This window comes from Somniosus microcephalus, chromosome 10, assembly GCF_052327205.1.
Source record: "Somniosus microcephalus isolate GS21.2 chromosome 10, FLI_Smic_1.0, whole genome shotgun sequence".
Lineage (NCBI taxonomy): Eukaryota > Metazoa > Chordata > Chondrichthyes > Squaliformes > Somniosidae > Somniosus > Somniosus microcephalus.
In genome coordinates this window covers 83,576,924-83,593,890 of record NC_140996.1, presented here as the reverse complement: position 1 = coordinate 83,593,890, position 16,967 = coordinate 83,576,924, and the positions used below count along the sequence as shown (strand labels likewise).

The 16,967-nt window shown below is 46.1% G+C and overlaps 1 pseudogene; it reads right to left on the bottom strand.

The window, feature by feature from the left end:
- Positions 1 to 652: 652 nt before the first annotated feature.
- LOC147111565 (uncharacterized) lies at positions 653 to 1,601 on the bottom strand (annotated as a pseudogene).
- Between the last annotated feature and the right edge of the window lie 15,366 nt (positions 1,602 to 16,967).

Genomic DNA, 16,967 nt, shown 5'->3' with positions numbered 1-16,967 from the left:
ATCGCTCCGACCCAAGGGGCCTCGCACAAAAAGATTGCTAATTAATCCTTTCTCATTACATAATACCCATAATAACTGCTGTGCCCTTATTGCAGGTGTCTCTAATTTCCCATTTAATGCCATCCCCAACATCCGCATTACAGTTTGGGGGTCTGTATACCACTCCCACTAATGTTTTCTGCCCCTTGTTATTTCTCAGTTCTACCCTTACAGATTCCACATCATCAGAGGTAATATACTTCCTTTTAATTGTGTTAATCGCCTCTTTAACCAGCAATGCTACCCCACCTCCTTTTCCTTTTTGCCTATCTTTCCTGAATATTGAATACTCCTGGATGTTGAGTTCCCAGCCTTGCTCACCCTGGAGCCATGTTTCCGTAATCCCTATCATATCATATCCATTTACCTCTATTTGTGCAGCTAATTCATCCACCTTATTACGAATGCTCCTCGCATTAAGACACAAGGCCTTCGGGCTTGTTTTTTTTAACTCTCCTACAACTTTTAGAATTATTTTTTATTGTGGCCATGTTTGATTTAAACCCTTGATTTCTCTGGCTGCCACCTTTGTTTTTCTCCTTCCTGTCTTTTGCTTCTATCCTTTTTTCCCTTTCCTCTGTCTCCCTGCTCAGGTTCTCAACCCCCTGCCATTTTAGTTTAAACCCTCCCCCAGAGCACTAGCAAACACTCCCCCAAGGACATCGGTCCCGGTCATGCCCAGGTGCAAACCATCCGGTTTGTACTGGTCCCACCTCCCCCAGAACCGGTTCCAATGTCACAGGAATTTGATTCTTCCCCCTTGCACCATTCCTCTAGCCATGTATTCATCTGAAATATCCTTCTATTTCTACTCTGACTAGCACGTGGCACTGGTAGCACTCCTGAGATTATTACCTTTGAGGTCCTATTTTTTAATTTACCTCCTAACTCCCTATATTCAGCTTTTAGGACCTCATCCCATTTTTTACCTATATCGTTGGTACCCATAAGCACCACGACAACTGGCTGTTCACCCTCCCCTTCCAAAATGTTCTGCAGCCATTCTGAGACATCCTTGACCCTTGCACCAGGGAGGCAACATACAATCCTGGAGTCACGTTTGCGGCCGCAGAAACACCTATCTATTCCCCTTACAATAGAATCCCCTATTACTATAGCTCTCCCACTCTTATTCCTCCTGTCCTGTGCAGCAGAGCCACCCACGGTGCCAGGACGTTGGCTGCTGCTGCCTTCCCCTGATAAGCCATCTCCCTCACCAATATCCAAAGCGGTATATCTGTTTGAGAGGGGGATGTTCACAGGGGACCCCTGCACTACCTGCCTGCGCCTACTACTCTGCCTGGTGGTCACCCATTCTCTTCCTGCCTGTGCAGCCTTTACTTGTCGTGTGACCAACTCCCTAAATGTGTTATCACGACGTCCTGAGCATCGCGAATGCTCCAGTATGTATCCATTCGCAGCTCCAGCGCCGCAATGCGGACTGTTATTAGCTGCAGCTGGATACACTTCCCACACACATGGTCGTCAGGGACACAGGAAGTGTCCCTGATTTCCCACATAGCACAGGAGGAGCATGCCAAGGGGCCGAGCTCTCCTGCCATGACTTACCCTTTAATTAATTCAAATTAAATTAAATCAAATCAATCCCACCAATTACACTACAATTAAATGATATACTGAAGGCCCCCTGCTTACCTGCAGTCCCCGCTACACCACAGACACCCTATAAACTATAAACCACAAAATTTAAGTTTGGAAGAATGCGAGAAAGAGAGAAATACTCACCAACCAATCACTTACCTGTTTTCTGGTGATGTCACACTTCGATTACTTATTACTTCTCTCTCTCCTCTCACAGTGAGTTCAGGCCCTTCTCCGACCATGCTCTTTATTTACCAGGTGCTGCACCAGTTCCCGGCTAGGTCCACTCCTCCTCGGCTGCTCACAGTGAGCTCAGGCCCTTCTCCGACCACGCTCTTTATTTACCAGCCTCTGCTCTGGTTCCCGGCTAGGTCCGCTCCTCCTGAGGGAGGTGGTAGGTGGTAATCAGCAGGAGGTTTCCTTGCCCATGCTTGACCTGAAGTCATGAGTCCTCATGGGGTCCAGAGTCAATGTTGAGGACTCCCAGGGCCACTCCTTCCCGACTGTATACCACTGTGCCGCTACCCCTGGTGGGTCTGTCCTGCCGGTGGGACAGGACATACCCAGTGATGGTGATGGAGAAGTTTGGGACATTGGCTGAAAGCTAGGATTCTGTGAGTATGACTATGTCAGGTTGTTGCTTGACTCGTCTGTGGGACAGCTCTCCCACTCTTGGCAAAAGTCCCCCGATGTTGGTGAGGAGGACTTTGCAGGGTCGACTGGGCTGGGTGTGCCGTTTCCATGTCCATGTCCGTGTCCGGAGTCACATATAGGCCAGACCAGGTAAGGACGGCAGATCTCCTTCCCGAAAGACATTAGTGAACCAGATGGGTTTTTACGACAATCCGCTAGTTTCATGGTCACCATTACTGATACTAGCTTCTTATTCCAGATTTATTTAATTAACTGAATTTAAATTCCCCAGGATTTAAACTCATGTCTCCGGATCATTAGTCCAGGCTTCTGGATTATCAGCCTAGTGACACTACCACTATACTACCGTTCCCTACTATTCTAACCTCTAAAATATACACAAGTGTCTGTGTCTGAGCTGGTGGCTGCACGTTTAAAATCAACTGACGGTGTCCCTTCATCCTTACTATCGTCTTCCTCCTCTGACTGGGAAGGTTTCAGTTCTTGGGTATTTGAAATGAAAAAGGGATAAGCACTGGGTTGTGATGAGGGGAAAGGTGAAAGTTGGAAGTGCGTGCTTACACCAGCTGCAGCTTGTGGATCAGAAGAGATTGTGGGATGAGGGAGAAGTGGGAAGAGATAAGGAGGTTTAGGTATGCAGATACTCTTATCATTGATCCTTCCAGCCCCGCCAGTGGCCACAGCCTCAGTGATGCCCATTCCCATGATGGCCAAGACTGTCTCCTCCATGGAGTTAAAACATGCAGGCATTCTTATTCTTCTCCAGTTCTTTCCCGTTGCCTCCTATTATGCACCACCTTCTGTTGCAAGAAAGAGGGAAGTGTGTCAGTGATACCCTGCAATATGTTTGGATGATTTGGCTCCCATGGTTGAATAGCTACCAGTGTGTTCGAGATGTGAGTTGTGGGTGCGCGGCTTGCAACAGCGCTAAGTGTGTGAGGGTAAGATAAAGCATATGAATTGAAGGATTGAATGCTGATTGATAGAGATTGACAGTAATTGGGTGATGGGGGTGTAATGTATTGAATAGTGGATGAGGCCAATGGTGCAGTTGGTAGGATATGCCATTTGAAGATTGAAATCACTCACTTGATAACTCATGTCAGATTGTTAAACTGCTCCCTGCACTACATTCATGATCTTGCAGTTACATTCCTGGCATTGACCTCTATGGTTATTTCTTCCCACTGCTTCTTGAGCATATGTCTGGAGGACCTCGTACCCCACTATGGATACAGGATGTCTCTACTTCTCTCCATGTCTTGCAGCAAGACCTCCAGTGCAGTGTCTGAAAACCTTGGTGCTCACTCTCTCGCATGTTCAGCCATTGCTCAAAGTATCACAGCACAGATTCACTTTTCGAAGGCCTCCCAACACTTCTTGCAGCCATCATTCACTTCCACTTTAAGAGGTGCAGGCTGCCTTTAAGTAGTGTTTGCCACTATCGGGCCCCTATTGATGTGTGCAGCCAATGAACAGTGCAGGCAGTGCTGACTGCACACAGCAATCATTTAAAACAGAGGAGAACATGAATTTAACATGCTGCCTGTAATCACAATGAACTGGCATGGGTTAATCACATACCATGATCCCCACACCCGTTTTTGGGGGTTATCCAATTTACCCCCCTACAATTGTAAATCGGGGACAAAATTCCCTAATAGAGCTTCTTATCCCTTACCTGATTTTTCTGTCATTCACATTGAAAGCTAGTGCTGAATTTTCCAGGGTGGTAGCGGGCGCAATCGCTGGCAGGTCGGGTGGGAAAGTTGTTTTTTTTGACAGTGGGTCGGGAACCCACTGTCATCTCGCTCCCATGCACCTTTCTCCCAGGCGCATCTGTCAACATGGAGCCAACCCGACTGGCTGTAATGATCAGTAACCTGTCATTCTGGAATGGTACACTAGGTGGTGCTGTATGTATATAAGAGTGGGCTACCCAGGATGCGCGAAGCTACCCACAAGGCAGCAGTCAGGATGGATGCCTCTACAGATATTGTACCTAGTCCACATGTGCTCAATAAAGTGTCTAGCAAAAGCTAGCTGTTCTTAATAAAAATGATTAGTTATTAATGAACATAACATGGTACTGTAAAATTCGAAATTTTCAGTAATTAATCACACAAGAAAATAGGGTTAATAAGACAGTTTATTGACCAAAAGAAGCTTGTACAGAAAAAACCTTTGATAAAAGGGCATACAAAATGGCCGCCGGACCTCGTGATCAGTTTCTGGGACCATTTGATTTCTGTTACTGCAAGCCAGACAGGCTTGTGGATTGAGGACAGTAAGCCCGCGAAAGCCAGTATCGGGAAACCGAAACTCATGGAACTGAGCATACATACTAATTAGATTCTAAGTACAGGACAGTTTTGGGTAACAGGATGAGGCCCATCAAGAAATGGGCGGACAATTGAATGAACACTTAAACCCATTTACTGTACAAAGGAAAACCGTTTAACAGCCATCAAGGGCAATCTCCAGACCGATCAATATACGAACCGAGTTACGGTGACAAAGTAAAAGACATTATCGGCCCAGGAAGGCCAGTTAAGCTATCACCGGCTCCCGTTACAAAGACAAAGCGCCCCTGCAGAGATTTCTGCCCGCCAAAAATATTACAAAGACTGGACTATGATTTGGCGGGAGATAAGACTGTCCCAAAATGGTATAACTGGATTGAAAAGTCCATCAGGACGGTTATGCAGTACGGTTATGCGCTACGCTTCGCTACGCTTCACTTCGGAACTTCTACGACTCTTCGCTTAAGGCAGCACTTCGGTTTCGGAACGTGGTCGGTGTTCGGCCAGGCAAGGCTCAGCCACAACGGGAAGACGACGAGGGTGGCCCGGGTACTTTTGTCGGGAGATCATCGACGACCCAGGCCGAAGAAGAAGACACCCTCAGAAGGATAATTATGACTGCATAAAGAAAGCTTTTTGGGACCAGCGTCCCGCCCCGAGGAAGACGATCGGGAGATTGACGACCCAGGCCGGAGAAGAAGACACTCAGGGCCTAGCACTCCAGTGCCTCAACATCCCATTCGGTAACGGACCTTCCATGTGCAATTCTACAACATCACATCGGTAGCAGAGTCTCCATGTGCATCCAGTTCTTCGGCAGCCTTTCAGTAAAGGTGACACAGGTTTAACGGATTTTCATCCATGACGAGCGCTCATCAAGGCTGTATCTGTTGCTTCATCGCGTAAGAAAAACAAGCTGCGCCAGAAGTTTCCAAATCCACGTGACGACGGAAAGCTGTGCCAAAAAGGCTGCGAACCTCCTTTTCGCGAATCTGAAAGTGGTGAGCATGATCCCGAGTTCCTCAAGTCGAAACTTAGTTTAGGTCTAGGGGAGGGGGTTAAGGGTAATCGTAATGTGTTTCCCCTTTTACGATGTGCCGTGTGTTTCCCATTTCCATAGAGTTAAGTTTATAGATATGTGCATGCTTGTAGTTACTTTAATCTGTGCTTATGACATGTATTTTATAATGCTGCAAACTGTTTAATAATAAAAGCATCCATTTCGTGCTATTCAACCTGGTCTATTGAGTTTTTCTTTGCACTACAGATCCCTGCACCTAAGTCCAAGGTCTAGAACCGTAGGGAAGAGTGGGTCGAACCACTCAAGGGTAATTATTGCACGAAGCCTGGTAGGAGACCAGAACGAGCAAGAGAAACCCCCTACAGTACCAGAATTGGTAAGATCTGCTGAATATTGTGCAACGCGACATGGAGAATTTGAAGCCACCAGAGCGTTTGAAACACACAGGAAATATCGACTACAATTGGCAGACTTTTAAACAACAATTCGAACTCTACATTGCTGCCATCGGGTACAGTACGAAGCCAGATGCAAGGAAAATAGCGTTGCTGCTCATGGTTGCAGGCCCACAGGCGATAGAGGTATTTAATACATTTGTATTTAATCTAGAGGAGAACAGAGGAAAATTAGGCGATGTGCTAAAGAAGTTTGATACACATTGTTCTCCCAAAAAGAATGAAACCTATGAGAGGTACATCTTCTGTTCTCGGACACAGCAGCAAAATGAGACTTTTGATAGCTTTTTGAATGATCTGAAACTGAAAGCACAGACATGTAATTTCTCTGAGCTGAAAGCATCCATGATTCGTGACCAGATTGTGTTTGGTATTCATGATAAAAAAAGTCAGGGAAACGTCTGTTGAGAGAAACCGAACTAACATTGGAAATTGCTGTGAAAATATGCCAAGCCAGCGAGCTAGCTCGAAAGCACATGAAGACTTTCAGTGAAATCAATAATGATGTGATTGTAATGAGTGATAATGCTGCTGTCGGTGCTGTGTCCTACAAGGGGAAGAAATGTGGGCAGAACAGAAATGAAAAGCAATCGGAGGATGAAATTTTTAATTGTAAATGCTGTGGTTATAAACACCAGTTAAGACAATGCCCAGCATTTGGAAAAATGTGCACAAAGTGAAATGGAAAGAGTCACTTTGCCAAACAATGCTTTTCAAAAGTAAAAACAAAGAAAGGGCAGCGAGTTAATGTAATTGAGAACACTGATTTAAGTGAGACATGTTTTGTAGGAATGGTGTCATGTCAAAAAGGATACAGAAAATGTGCAGCCCTCAGGAATTAACAATGCTGAACATAAAGTTAATGCAGTAAAAGAGGACAAATGGATGATCCCACTGCAGGTAAATGGAGCATTAGTTACATTGAAACTAGACACTGGGGCAAAAGCAAACTTAATCAGTATGAGTGACATTAAAAACATGAAAGAAAAGCCCAAAATACAGAAAAAGTCAGTACTACTGAAGGACTATAATGGACAGAAAATAGATAGCTTACGTGTATGCAGACTTAAAGTGACAGTCAAAGACAAAGTGCATCTTCTCATGTTTTCTGTTGTGGCTGAAGGACTTGATTCACTACTGGGTGACAAAGCTTGTGAGGACTTAGAACTGGTCAAGAGAGGATACCGTATAAACTGTGCCATAAGCAGACCAGATGACTCGGTGGATTCTGTAGTGAATAATTTCCAGGATGTGTTCAAAGGATTTGGAGTTCTACCATTCACTTACAAGATCCAGCTAAAGGAGGATGCTCAGCCAGTGGTACATGCTCCATGAAGAGTTCCAGCACCCCTGCGTGACCGGCTCAAGAATGAACTGGACAGAATGACCACACTAGGAGTCATCAGGAAAGTCGAAGAGCCAACAGACTGGTTTAACTCCATGGTATGTGTAAAGAAAAAGAACAATGATCTAAGAATATGCATGGATCCAAAGGACTTAAATGCAAACATAAAACGCGAACACTACCAGATTCCCAAGTGAGAAGAAATCACCAGTGAAATGTCAGGTGCCAGATACTTTACAAAGCTCAATGCCTCACAAGGATTTTGGCAACAAAAACTGGATGAAGAGAGCACCAAATACTGTACCTTCAACACACCATTTGGCAGGTATTGTTTCCTCAGAATGCCTTTCGGGATAATAACTGCATCTGAAATCTTTCATAGAGCAATGGAACACATAATTGAAGGTCTGGAAGGAGTTCAGGTCTATGTTGATGACATCATCATCTGGGGCTCCACACTGAAAGAACACAATGAGAGACTGACTGAAGTGCTACAGAGCATTTGCCGGAATGGACTGAAGCTCAACAAAGCCAAGTGTCAGTTTGGCGTCCAGGAAGTCATTTTCCTAGGAGATAATCTATCTGGTAAAGGAATAGAGCCAGATATGGAAAAAGTAAACGCCATACTCAAAATGCCCCAATCCACTGACAAAAAAGGTGTGCGACGCATCATGGGGATGATAAATTTCATTGGAAAGTTCATTCCTAACTTGTCAGCCAAGACAGCCTGTCTGCGAGACCTGCTATGTAAAACAAATGAGTTCGCATGGTCAGAAAGACATGAACAAGAGTGGATAAACCTCAAAACAGTGCTGACAACCACACCTGTACTCACCTTCTTTGACCCAACAAAAAGAATCAAAGTGTCAACGGATGCATCGAAAGATGGCCTAGGTGCGGTCTTGCTACAAGCAGAGGGTGAAGATTGGAAGCCTGTTGCCTATGCCTCCAGGTCTATGACTGATAATGAGTGTCGATACGCCCAGATTGAAAAGGAATGTCTAGGCTTGGTAGTTGGACTAGAAAAGTTTCATGGCTACATATATGGACTTCCCACCTTCACAGTTGAGACAGACCACAGCCCACTGGTTGCCATCATAAAAAAGAACCTGAATGAGATGTCTCCAAGGATTCAACGACTCATGATGAAGCTGCAAAGATATGACTTTGAACTGATCTACACACCAGGCAAATACATAGTGTTAGCAGATGCACTATCCCGAGCACCCACAATGAGTCATGTAAGCTCTACTGAAGAAGACGTGGATGTTCATGTGAGTATGGTCATTGCTGCGCTCCCCGTGTCAGACACAAAATCAAAGCAAATAGCAGAAGAAACAGTAAAAGAAACAGTATTACAAACAGTAATAGAGAACATTCATCATGGTTGGCGAAAAGGTTCCTGTCCAAAATATTTTCACATAAAGTCAGAATTGAGTGTCGCAAGTGGACTATTACTAATACAGAACAGAATTGCCATTCCACAGGCTTTACATCAAGACATGCTCAAAAGGATTCATGAGGGACACCTCGGAATTGAAAAATGCAAAAGGAGAGCAAGAGACACTGTTTATTGGCCTGGCATAAATAAGGACATTGAGAACATGATAGGCAAATGTAAGACATGTCAGAAACACCAAAACAAACAAGCAAAGGAACCAATGATAGTAGCTGACATACCAACAGCACCATGGGAAAAGGTTGGTATGGACCTTTTTCATTTAAATGGTAAAGACTATCTAATAGTGATTGACTACTATTCTAACTATCCTGAGATGGCGCTGCTCTCAAGCACCACAGCAAGCAGTGTCATAATGCATGTGAAATCCATCTTCGCCAGACATGGAATTCCCATGATTGCCATTAGCGACAATGGTCCATGCTTCAACTGTATGGAGTGGCAATAGTTTGCAGCACATTATGACTTTCAACACATCACATCCAGTCCTTGTATGCTCAGTCGAATGGTAAGGCAGAGAAAGGTGTTCAATTTCTCAAGCAGCTACTGAAGAAAGCGACAGAAAGCAAGTCTGATCCTTATCTCGCCCTGCTGAGCTACCGAGCCTCACCTTTAGACTCTGGTTCTTCACCTGCTGAACTCCTAATGGGTCGCAAGTTGCGTACCACGCTACCCTGCTGTGCAAAAGAAAAGCAGAGTAAGGAACTGAGACAGAGACTTCAACTGTTAAAGCTGAAACAGAAATCATACTATGACATGTCATCCAAAACTCTGAAACCATTGACAAGGGATGATGTTGTCAGGATTGAGGATCCAGATGCATGGAACAGGAAAGCTACAGTTCTTGAGGAAGTAGGACCAAGGTCATACACTGTCAGAACTGAGGAAGGACAGATTCTCAGGAGGAACCGCCGTTCCCTTCTAAAAACACAGGAGACTATCGAAGAGCAAATCGAAGACAATGCCGCAACTGAATCTTGTCACTCACCACCAGAACAATCTAACACAAATACACATACAGGCTCTCATGAAAACACATCAGACTTACCTGTGCTGAGAAGATCCACATGTGAAGTAAAAAAGCCTGATAGACTTAATCTTTGAGTACAAAGAAAACTACATTGAAATGTATTGACTGTTGAAGATGTTTATGTTGTTATTGATTGATATTGATTGATACTGATTTTGTTTAACCTCAAAGAAAGGGGGATGTAATAATTAGTAACCTATCATTCTGGAATGGTACACTAGGTGGTGCTGTATTTATATAAGAGTGGGCTACCCAGGATGCACGAGGCTACCCACAAGGCAGCAGTCAAGATGGATGCCTCTACAGATACTGTACCTAGTCCACATGTGCTCAATAAAGTGTCTAGCAAAAGCTAGCTGTTCTTAATAAAAACGACTAGTTATTCATGAACACAACACTGGCAACGGCGGGAAACCCAATTGAGATGATTATCAGGTAGTTTACAGGCACTAAGAACCTTTTTTTCCACTTACTTTTAAAATTTCCCTGCATGGCCATGGGATTCACGCAGCTCGGGAACCACGTCTGTCATCCTGAGGTGGACATTCCGTGGCCATTGTTCCAGCTGATTACTTGACAGCATAGAAAACAAACCAAAATAAAAACATGTTGATTACATCAGCTAACAGATCGATGGAGATACCACTCTACTTGAAAAGTTGCTGGTAAATGTTAATTCAGAAATTCCTGAAGGGATGTAAGTGCTACCCTGGATGGTGAGGGAAATACATTTTTCACTGGCCATTCTTGGCTGTTGCCTTCCAACTCAGCAGTAATTGCAGTGAATTGATCTGCATTATAAAAAAATGACATATACCATTTAAATAAATTATTGTGCTGTTTCTGGTCAGGTTTTTCTCACAGTATACTGTGATTGTTTAGTTACAGGTTAAATCAAGTCATCAACTGTAACAATTTCATTCTCATCACTCATTCCACTGGTTCAATTTGCTTTCAGTCCCTGAATATGACTAATTTAATTTTTCAGCCTGAGACTTTAGGGTGAATGTCTTTCTTAACTTCAGTGGAAGAGCTGCAGAAATCCCAGAAATGCATCGTAAGCACCACTTACACTGTTTGTCAGGGATTCCGTAAGGTAAGTTCATTTTCTGCAACGGGATGGAACCAGCAGCAGGGTCATGACCCGGCAGCCACACCGGCCACACTGGACCCGCTGAGGTAAAGACAATTCCAGCCCTAGACTTTGCATCTTGTCAGCTCAAGGAATTAACAGTGCCACTGTTTTCAATACAAAGCATGACATTCTAACATTAAGACAAAAATCAATGTTACCATTACAGCTGTATGCGAATATGAGTCTAACTCATTGGAGGGAATTTTTCAGGGGATCAGAGGATGCATTTGGTGGTGGGTTGGGTGGGAAGAATTTTTTTTAACAACGGTTCAGGAACCCACTGTCAACCTGCCGCCATTGGACTTTCCCAGATGCTGGGTCTGTCAACGCTGAACAGACCCGAAACCAAGCAGCGGGGGAGACAATTATGATCTTGTTACGAGCCACTTAAAAAGTATTTTGAGCTCACCTTTAAATTTTACAAGGTCACCCATGGGTTCTACTCTACTCGGGGATCAGGTCAGGTGAGCAGGTTGGGAGTTGTGTTACCATGAAATCATCTCTTTACTTGGCAGCTGCAAATGTGCTATAAAAGCTCCCATCTCACAGCCATTCACTTTCCAAGCTCAGAAGCTGTTGCTTACTGTATTTGGAAGACAGGTTGAGCTTTATGCAGGTTACAAGTGTTTGGAGCAAACTCTGTATCCAGTGTCAGCTCTTTGTAACAACCTCCCGCACCATTGAAAGATCGCTTCTGTCATCTCAAGTTTGCCTGCCATCAATTACATTAGCATTGGTGCCCTTGAAACTATCTCACCTTAGTCCTCAGAATCCCACCACCGTCAGCCCCAACACCAGCAGCACCAGGCATACCAGCAGCACCAACAACAACACCAAACTTCTCTGCAATCAACTGATGCTGCACAGGACACAGGGCATCAGCACCCAAGCCCATTGCTGCCCGGGAGGCCAGGGATGGCCTCACCATAGCCAGATTTACTTCACTTGATGCTGTACGCCCTGGCTGCCACATGATGCGCCAGGTTGGCACCACCCCACACCAACACCATAAAGCCTCCCTACAATGCCCAAGCCATTCCTTTATCACTCGTCACGATTGCAGGGGGTACCATTATGTCTCACCATTCACTGCAACTCACAAAGCCACTTCCAAAGGTGCACACAAATCTGTCCAAGAACACAAAGCATTGAAAATAAAGATTTCAATGTTTGACAGCACATTTACAGAAACTTCACATGAATATTGGCTGAAACACACAAGTGCCTAGCCTTGTGTGTTGTTAGTTAGTATGATTGGACTAGGATGAGGGTGAGTGTGAGGGGTGGCTAGCGAGATGGGGAAGTGATAATGTAAATGGAGAGGGATGGGTGGAAGTCCAAGGTAAGTTGGTGTGAGTAAGTGTGTGCAGGAGTAGGGTAGGGAAGGCAGAGTGATGGGGATGTGATGAGTGGCACAGCAGGGTGAGGTTGAGTGTGGCTTTGCAGTAAAGTTTTGTGATCTACTGAGATCATTGAAAAGTTTGTGCCACTGCAGCCTCCTCCTCCTTACGACATCCCTGCTTGTGTCCTCCTGTGCAATGTGCAACCAGGCTGCATTGGTGTCCTGGGGAGGTCTCTTCCGTCCATGAGAAGGGAAGAGAACCTCCCTGCATGCTGTGACTCCCTCCATATGTTTATGGAGGGAGTCATGGGAGAGCCTGAGTGCAGCTGTGTACCTCTGTGCAGTGCTCCCCTTTCAGGCCAGGATATCCGGGATAGAATCATCTGCCTGCGGTACCAGGGAACGCAGCCCAAATTCCCCATTCAACATTAGTCCCACAACCTACCTTCCCTCTGTTACTGACCATCACAGCATTGGCCACAATGCTGAAATAAAAGCCACCACAAAGCAAACATTCCAATCCAATTTATACATCTTTATCCATCCAATATTACATCAAAAATTCAACTAACCATCCTTACGCTTTTCCTTAGTGACTGTCTTGCACGTGCCTTTGCCTATCCTAGTGCTCCTATGCAGTGCTATCCCAGTGGCTGCAGCATGGCTGGTGCAAGGCTGCTGACCCTTACTGTGGGAGACTGCAGGTGGTTTGCAGGATGTAGGCCCAGCTTTGGACTGCACCACCTCGGCATAGGTGACTGCAGTCTGGGCTGGCTGGCAGGCAGCAGCAAGGGCACTGGTGGAGTGGCGGTGGTGAGAGGACAGCAGGTTTGTGCTTCATGGATCCAGCCATGATGGCAGCAGTCTGTGCTTGCGGTGCCAGCAAGCTGAGCTTGCATGATTTTAGTCTGAGCTTCCACTGCTGCACTCAAATGTGGGTGGCTTCTGCTTGTGCTGCAATGGAAGTGGAGACTTCGGTCATCAGATGTAGCATGATGGTTTGGTCCACAAGTGCGTCAATGGATCTGCCCCGTCCTTCCACACTGGAAAGGATGGGCTCCAAGCTCTGCCCAAAAGCCCTGTGCAAGACTGGCGCTGGATTCCTCCATGCTCCTTGACATTGCATTCAGGCTTTCTGGCAGGCCTGCCAATGCACCAAACATTTCATTGTGCATAACCATAAGTGTTCTTTTTTATGCTGCCCCATTGAAATCTTCACCTGAGTCCTGTGCAGCAGAACTCATGTGTGACCTCGTCTTCTGGGGAGCTGGCACTTGAGCTACCCTTTCACCCCTGCCCTTGCTGAAGGTCACTTGTGGTCAACATCCCACCAGGTGCAGACCCCACGTCTAACATTTCTTCTAAAGTACGCGGAGTGTCAGTATCTGAGCTAGTGGTTGGGAATGTGAAATCGAGTGAGAGTGTTTCTTCTTCACTCACCTCTCCCTCTTCTTATTCAACCACTGGCTGGGCAGGCTGGATTTCCTGGATGTCTGAAATAGGAAATGCACAAGGGTAGGGTTGTGGTGAGGGGAGGGAGGAATAAGAGGTGCATGCTTACACCATGTGCAAATTTTAAATCAGAAGAGATTATGGGATGAGGGGGAAGTGGGATGTGAGAAGGAGGATAATGTATGTGAACACCGGCATCCTGCGAGCCTGTCCCATACCAGTTAAGTTCTGCTGGCACCGGTTCTGCACCACCTTTTCCTGCAAGAGAAAGGTAAATGTGTCAGTAATTGTGGTGTAATGTGCTTGGGTGATGTGTTTGTCATGGTTGAATAGTTGATACTGTGTTCAAGCTGTGAGATGTGAGTATGAGGCTTGCAGCAGTGTGTGTGGGTGAGGTGCAGCTTGGAATGTGAGGTGTGCCTCATGTTTGGTAGAGATTGTTTGAAGATGAGTGATGGGGGGGTGTAATGCATTGAGCTGTGTGTGAGGCTAGTGGTGCAGTTGATAGCAGACGGTCTTTGAAGATGCTTTCACTGACCTTGAGGACTCATCTGAGATCATTAAACTTCTTTGGGCACTGGAGTCACATCCTGGGGGTGACACTGCTGGCAGTGACTGCCTCGGTGATCTGGTCCCACATCCTTCTTACAGTGCTTCTGGAGGACATCTCTTCAAGTGTTCACCCCCTGCACAAAGGCCTCGAGTGTTGCGTCCAAGACCCTGGGTGCCCTTTGGTTTGTGCCGAAGCAGTTTTAAAATTTTTGATAACCAGAAGGCAGCTCACCTTTAAGAGGTGCAGACTGCCTTTAAGAGGCACAGGCTAGCTTTAAGTAAAGCTAGCCTCGCACCAAAATTTTTCTTTTTTAATTCATTGATGGGATGTGGGCGTCGCTGGCTAGGCCTGCATTTAGTGTCCATCCCTAATTGCCCTTGAGAAGATGGTGGTGAGCCGCCTTCTTGAACCGCTGCAGTCCATATGGTGTAGGTTGATGAGTTGTTCACGGACAGCCCGTTTGGAAGGGGATTGGCTGCCTGCCTTCTCCCCCCTCCTCATCCTCTTCCTGCTCCTCCTCTCCCTCATCCTCCTCCTGAGGTGGTCCCACAATCCCTTAAGGCAAGGGCTGCGCCCTCATGATGGCCATGTTGTGGAGCATGCAGCAGATCACCACGAAATGTGACATCCACTCCGGTGTGTACTGGAGGGCTCCTCCCAAGCGATCAAGGCAGTGGAACCATTGCTTCAGCCGCCTGATGGTCTGCTCGATGATGTTCCTGGTGAAAGCATGGCTCTCATTTTTGGAGTGCTGGGCACGAGTGTTCAGGTTGCGGAGGGGAGTCATGAGCCAGGTGCAGAGCGGATAGCCCCTGTCTCCGAGCAACCACCTTTGTGTTTGCTCTGGTGGCTGGAAGATTGCTGGCACAACAGGCTGACAGAGGATGAAAGCATCATGGCTGCCAGGATAGTGGGCATTGACCATCAGGAAGCGCTGGGCATGGTCGCACACCAACTGCACATTGAGTGAGTGGTAGCCTTTGTGGTTACGGAGGGTCTCAGGATTGTTATGCGGCGCCCACAAAGCCACATGAGTGCAGTCAATGGCACCCTACACCATGGGGCAGCCCGCTATCCTGGCACAGCCACATGCGCAATCATCCTGCTTCTCTCTGCTCAGCAAGAAGACAACCTAGTCCCTTCTCCTGGTGTAGAGAGCCTCAGTGCCCTCCCGGATGCAGCGATGGATAGCGAACTGTGAGATGTTAGCTATGTCGCCTACTGCAGACTGTAAGGATCCGCTGGCGAAGAAATTGAGGGCCAAGGTGACGTTGACTGCCGTTGGAAGAGCCGAGTTCGCCCTGCTTTCAGGCTGCAGGTCTGTTTGCAGCAGGTTGCAGAGTTTTGTGACCACCTCCTTGTTGAAGGGTAGCCTCCTACTAGGCTGCCCCTCGCTTAAATGGAGATAAGAGACGTGCTCTCAGAAGACCGTAGGTGCATAAGGCTTCCTTTGAGAGCCCTCCTGGCCCTCTTCCTCCTCCCTCTGTGCGCATCTTCTACCATTCTTCACTGCCTCTGCTCCCTCTCCCAAAGATACTCAGCCGGCCAGTCAAAAATGGCGGCCGCCACAGGACCCGCCAGCAGCTGGCAGAAGAGCGGCCACCGCCATTTCTTTCACCCAATTTTGGCGGTAACAGGTGGTGCTAAGGACCCAAATTTCTGGGCCAATATTATCTAAATTTAGCACCTGCCCATTTTGGAGGAAAATCATGAAGCACTTTTTCACATTAAGGGTAGTAGAAATCTGAAACTCTCTCCCCCAAAAGGCTGTGGATGTTGGGTCAATTGGAACTTTCAAGACTGAGATCGATGGATTTCTACTAGGTACATGTATCAAAGAGATATGGAGCTAAGGCCATTAACTAGAGCTTAGGCACAAATCAGCCATTATTTAATTGAATGGTGGAGCTGGCTTGAGGGGCTTAATTGCCTGCTGTTCCTATGTTCATAATATCTACTTTTATTCAGATTTATTTGATAGTTAGCTTTAGTCATTAAAGTCACTCAGTAACACAGGCCCAATATGGTAATATTACAAGAATTCAGCTGCCATTGCAGAGCTACAGTAAACATCTACTCAGATCAGAGGTTAGACTATATCACTATAGGGTAGATTTTACAAAATCTGCCTGTGGGTGTTCAATGCCAGGACTGCCAATCAGAAATTCAGTCATAGAGGTGGGACTCACAGGAATTTCCATCCATAATGTTTAGAGATTCCTTCCAGCCCTGCTGACTTTCACACCCGAATTCCCAATAGCTGCTCCCAGCGTGCAAAGCTCCATGCTGTGCGTGCAAATTCATAAATGGTCCCCTTATGGCCCTGCTTCTCTAACCAGTGCTGACCATCAGCGAGCTTCCACACCAGCAGCATGGCCTTGTAAAATTACCCCTTATCAATGCAAAATTCTTCTCATGGTAAATGATGTCATTAGGCTGCCTGTTACAGTGCTTTGTTTACCAAGAATATGTGTTGGAAATTTTGGAGAATGCCCCCAACAGTTTTCTGTCTATTAATTGAAGACAAAAAATTACCCCTTCATTTACTACAGGAGCACTACAAGCTCCACTAATCTA